The following is a 6444-nucleotide window of genomic DNA, read 5'->3' as shown; positions in this document are numbered from 1 at the left end:
CTGGAGCCTGCTTCAGATTCTGTGTCTCCCTCTCTCTCTGCCCCTCCCCTGCTCATGCTCTATCTCTCTGTGTCTCAAAAATAAATAAAAACATTAAAAAAATGTTTTTAAACAGAATTTTTTTCCTATTGTATCAGATAAATTGGGGCCAAATTTTTCAACAGAATTTAAAAACCTCAATCAAGCAATACTTCCTATGAAGAATGAACATGGAAAAGATATTTTAAAGCTCAAGGAATAGATAAGACAGTAGGAAGAGATAAATTATAAGTTCAACTATAAAGTGAAAGAAAAAAATGACAAAACCATCCCTCAAATAAAGGCAAAATAGAAAGAAGCACAATGGAGAAAAGATTGCAGAAAACAATAAAATATAGATATAAGAAAAGTAAGGAAATGAAATAAAGAGGTAAAAGGGAACAGGAGCAAATTGACTCAAGATTCGCATAGAGTCCAAAAAGAAAAAAAATGAAAAAGAACAAGTGATTTACAATATAGTTCAAGTTTATTTCCCTGAAATAAAAGATTTGGACTTACATAGTAAAAGAAAAACTCTGTCAAAGAAATGTATATTCAAAATAAGGAACAATAAAACATTCCCTAGGAAATTTTTGAGGAGTTCAGTGAAAAAGAAACAAGTATTTGGGCAATCAGGCAAAAAGCTCAAGTTACTTTTAAGGTATGGGGTGTGGGTGGGGGATGAAGTTGGTCCCAGACTTTTCTATAGAAAAATTCAAAGCCAGAGGGCCTCCTGGGTGGCTCAGTTAGTTAAGCTTCCGACTTCAGCTCAGGTCATGATCTTGTGTCCATGGGTTCCAGACCTGTGTCAGGTTCTGTGCTGACAGCTCAGAGTCTGGAGCCTGCTTTGAATTCTGTGTCTCCCTCTGTCTCTGCCCCTCCCCCGCTCATTTTCTGTCTCTCTGTCTCTCAAAAATGAATAAACGTTAAAAAATAAAAAAAAAATTAATCCTATGTGATGTGATGTTCTTATTAAAAAGGTATTCATTAGAATGAAAACAAAAATCTAATTATCAGGAAAAAATGAAAAATATATGCATGGGAGGGGATAAGGCTAATTTGAAAGGCTTTTTTAACAAGTGTAAAAAAAAGCAAAACATAATATGATGCTGACACCAAATATATTTATCATCATAATAAATATAAATAAATTATCTCAACCATTAAGAGAAAGTGAAGCCTAACTCTGTATAAAAGACATAACTGAAAAAGTGATTCAGTGATTCAGAAGGGAAAATTGAAGGATGGGCAAAATTTTACTAAGCAAATATAAGTAGAAAGGGAAGGTCATAATTTTAATACCAGACAAGATTGTATTCAGGCTCCAAATCACTAAATGATACAAAAAAGTTTACTTTCTAAAACAAGATGATAAAATTGAAAATGAAAATATACTAGTTATGAATCTGTATTGTATACCATATAACTTGGATACACTGTTCAAAGACAAAAACTATTGAAAAAGATTTCTGCTTTTCGTTTGGATACAGGAAGTGACAAGAGAATGTTCCTTCCCTCCTAAAAATGAGATACAGCTGGATAACCTAATAACAACAATAACACTTTTCTTGAACCTATCAGAGAGTTGAGTTGCAAGGCAACCTATTAAACTGAATTTTAAAAAATCACAAGTTCCTCTAAAGAGATGGAACACATGAAATGCTTCACCTTTGGCAGAGGATGAGAGGAAGATGTGACTTCCATTAAAGCAGGTAAGAAAACAGTGTTCTCTATTTGTGTCATCTGTTCTTTGTGGTTGTTTTTCCTTACCTGCCTTGTTTTGGATATTTTAATAATGTTAAGCTACCTAATTCCTTCTTGGCTTGTTTTCCCTTTCTTACTTTTACTTGTTCTTCCAGGTTTTGCAATCTATGTCTTTAACATCACATTTTACCCCTATAACTTTGTGTCCACTTGTGTATGCTGTAAGAAATTTGTAACATTTCATACTGTATATAATTATTGCATTATATTTTAATTCTACATATTTTGTAATCCCTACACCTTGTTACCAATTTGCTTGAGACGTTCAATGATCTTTTCATGAATTTTTCTACAACTACCTGAGAAGAAAGAAAATCTAAATGACCAATTATCATAAAATAAATATAATTGTCAAATAGCTATTCCTCCATAGTTCCAGACTGTGAGGGTTTCAGAAATTAATTCTAAAAGAAATAGATAAATCTATATTACCTAACTTATTCTAGAATATGGTAAAAAAAAAAAAAGGCACTCTTCTAAATCCTTTTTATAAGGTGGCCATGTCATTGATACCAATGTATGAAACAGATTTCACATCCACACAAAAGAAAACTACCAGTGTACTTCGCTGAAAAAATCCTAAACAAAATGTTAGCAAGTGGAATCCATCAGCACATTCCAAGAATTGTACAAGAATATAACTGAGTGGGGCTGGATTATTTTAGTACTACAAGGACAAGTTAAGATTAGGAAAACCAGTAATTTAATATAAGATTGAAAACAAAAACAAGAGAGAAAACTCACAGGGTTACTTTATTAATTAGGCAACACATTCATTGGCTATAAGAAATTGTTCAAATAACAGTGGCTTAACGAAATGAAAGTTTACTTCTCTTTCCTGGAATAGATTGAGCATAAGCAATTTAGAAATGATACAGTGATACCCTAATGTTAGGGACCTTATGGCCCCAACTAACATTAGAGAATTAATAATGAAGAAGGGGGGAATAGATATTGGGCAATATAAAGTAGTGTCTCCCAGGGGTGCCTTGGTGACCCAGTTGGTTAAGCATCCAACTTCAGCTCAGGTCATGCTCTCTCTGTTCATGAGTTTGAACCTCGTGTCGGGCTCTGTGCTCACAGCACAGAGCCTGGAGCCTGCTTTTGATTCTGTGCCTCCCTCTCTCTCTACCCCTCTCCTGCTCATGCTCTGTCTTCCTCTTTCAGGAATGAATAAACCTTAAAAAAAGCTTAATAAAAAAAAAAATAAAAACATAAAGTAGTATCTCCCATAGCCATCACCACTAATGATGATAATAAGATTTTTTTAAGCAGAAATCCTTGATTTACAAAAATAAGATAAATCATAGGATAAAAATAATAAAAACTATTAGCAAGATATGTGTCTCATTCTAAAAGTCTGAAATGTAGATAATAAAAAAACATACTGGAAGCATTCTTATTAAAATCAGAGGTAAGATGGGATACCCTCAATGATGACAATTATTCAACAATGTTCTTGCAGATATTAGCCATTACAAATAAAAGTATATGAATGAGAGAAGTAAAATTTGTAAAGGATGAAAAGAACTTATTGGTTGTGTTAGTTTTCTGTTGATGCATACAACCTACACCTAAAAATCAGGGACTTAAATAATAACATTTACTATCTCCCATGATTATGTGAGTTAATTAGGCAGCTCCTTTTTTTTTTCTTTCTAATTTATTTATTTAAATTAAAGTTAGTCAACATACAGTGTAGTATTGGTTGCAGGAGTAGAACCCAGTGATTCATCACTTACATATGACACCCAGTGCTCATCACAGCAAGTGCACTCCTTCATGCCCATCACCCATTTAGCCCACCCCCACCATGTACCTCCCCTCCAGCAACACTCAGTTTGTTCTCTGTATTTGTCTCTTTTTTTTTTTTCAACGTTTATTTATTTTTGGGACAGAGAGAGACAGAGCATGAACGGGGGAGGGGCAGAGAGAGAGGGAGACACAGAATCGGAAACAGGCTCCAGGCTCCGAGCCATCAGCCCAGAGCCCGACGCGGGGCTCGAACTCACGGACCGCGAGATCGTGACCTGGCTGAAGTTGGACGCTTAACCGACTGCGCCACCCAGGCGCCCCTCTCTGCATTTGACTCTTATAGGGGGAGAGAGAGGGGGGTGGAGAGAGAGAGAGAGATTGAGAAGGAGAGAGAAACCAAGAAACAGACTCCTAACTATACAGAACAAACTAATGGTTACAAAGGAGAGTGCATGGGTGAAATAGGTGATGGGGATTAGGAGGGCATTTGTTGTGATAAGCACCCCGTTATGTATGGAAAGGTTGAATCACTAAATTGTACACCTGAAACTAATATGACACTGTATGTTAACTAACTGGAATTAAAATAAAAACTTAAAAAAAAAAGAATAAATAAATAAGTAAATAAGTAAGTAAGTAAGTAAGTAAGTAAATAAATAAATAAATAAAAAAGAAAACAGGGGCACCTGGGTGGCGTAGTTGGTTAAGCATCCAACTCTTGATTTCAGCTCAGGTCACTATCTTGCAGTTCATGGGTTCAAGCCCCGCATCAGGCTTTGTGCTGACAGCATGGAGCCTGCTTGGGATTCTCTCTCCCCCTCTCTCTCTGCCCCTCTCCTCCTCACTCTCAAAATAAATAAATAAATCTGAAAAACATTAAATAAAATAAGGTCTAGTTTTTCTGGTATAAATATGGCTACTCCGGCTTTCTTTTGACATCTGTTAGCTTGATAGATGGTTCTCTATCTCCTCATTTTCAATCTGCAGGTCTCTTTAGGTCTAAAATGAGTCTCTTGTAGGCAGCATATAGATGGATCTTTTTTTTTTTTTTTAGTCTATCCTTACACCCTGTGCCTTTTGATTGGAGCATTTAGTCCATTTACATTGAGTGATTATTTGAAAGATATGAATTTGGTGCCATTGTGTTACCTGTAGAGTTGGTATTTCTGGCAATATTCTCTGGTCCTTTGTAGTCTTTGTTGCTTTGGTCTTCTGGGGTTTTTTTGTTTTGTTTTGTTTTGTTTTTCCTCTTCTCAGAAAGTCCCCCTTAAAATTTCTTGCAGGGCTGGTTTAGTGCTCACAAACCCCTTTAGTTTTGGTTTGTCTGGTAAACTCTTTATCTCTCCTTCCATTCTGAATGACGGCTTTGCTGGACAAAGAATTCTTGGCTGCATATTTTTCTCATTTAGGACATTTGATATTTCTTGCCACTCCCTTCTGGCCTGCCAAGTTACCATGGACAGGTCTGCTGGTAACCTTATGTGTCTACCCTAGTAAGTTAAGGAACTTTTTCCCTAGCTGCTTTCAGAATTCTCTTTATCTTTGTATTTTGAAGTCTCACTCTGATGTGTCATGGTGTTAACATATTTTTGTTGATTTTGAGGGAGTTGTCTGGGCCTCTTGGACTTGAATGCTTGTTTCCTTCCCCAGGTTAGGGAAATTCTCAGCTATAATTTGTTCGAATAACCTTCTGCTCCTTTTTCCTGCTCTTCTTCTGGGACTCCTATGATACAGATATTATTTTGTTTTATAGAATCACTAAGTTCTCTAATTCTCCCTTTGTGATCTAATACATTCCTTTCCCTCTTCTTTTCAGCTTTATTTTCCAGAATGTTATCTTCTATGTCACTCATTCTCTCCTCTGCTTCTTCAGTCATCTTTACGACTGTATCCAGTCAGTTTTGCATCTCAGTTAATAGCATTTTTTATTTCAGCCTGACTAGTTTTTCGTCCTTTGCAGCAAGGGTTTCTCTTCTGCCTTATATGCTTTTTTTCCAAGCCCAGCGTTGTTCTAAATTCTTGTCCAGATACATTGTTTATATCTGTTTTGAGCAAGTCCCTGGCTGTGATTTCTTCTTGACCTTTCTTTTGGGGAGAACTCCTCCATCTTGAGATGTTGGCTAAGTTTCTGTCTTTTGCATGTTTTAAAAGCTTGTTTTGTCTCCTGCACCTAAGAGTCCTGCTGTATTAAAAAGGGGTCATACACTGTCCAGAGCCTGGCACTTTAGGAAGTGTTTCTGGTGTATGCTGTATGCATGCTGCTGTTGGATTTTGGCTGCCCTTTCCCACTGATCAGACCTCTGCCGAGCTCTTCCTTGCAGTGGGAAGTATCTGGACGTTTAATTAGGTGTACTTTGATATGTTTGTTGAAGTAAGCCTGGAAAAAGGGAGGAGGGGAGAGCCTAATCGCCAAACAAGAGAAAAGGAAAAGGAACAACAACAACAAAACAGAGAATCAAAAAACTATAAAGCCAATTACAAAGAAAATAAAAAAGAGAAAAAGAAAAAAGAAAGAAAATTAATTAAAAAGTCTGATCCAAAAAAAAGAGAAAAAAGGAAGTGAAAAACAAAAAAACGAACAAGAAACTATGATCCTGTTTCTAAAAGAGAAAAAAAAAAAGAGGAAGAGGAAGAAAAAGGGAAATAGAGTGAGAGAGCATGAGCAGGGGAGGGGTAGAGAGAGGGAGAGACACAGAATCCGAAGCAGACTCCAGGCTCTGAGCTGTCAGCACAGAGCCCAATGCGGGGCTCAAACCCATGGACCATGAGATCATGACCTGAGCCAAAGTCGGACATTTAACTGACTGAGCCACCCAGGCACCCCTAGAATGTATTTAAAATGATTAGCCATATCTCTTATAACCTCTTTTCACCTAAGTAAAGACAAAATGGTAATTTTGAAAATTT

The sequence above is a fragment of the Prionailurus bengalensis genome, chromosome A3 (assembly GCF_016509475.1).
Source record: "Prionailurus bengalensis isolate Pbe53 chromosome A3, Fcat_Pben_1.1_paternal_pri, whole genome shotgun sequence".
Classification (NCBI taxonomy): Eukaryota; Metazoa; Chordata; class Mammalia; order Carnivora; family Felidae; genus Prionailurus; species Prionailurus bengalensis.
This window is presented reverse-complemented; position numbering follows the sequence as displayed.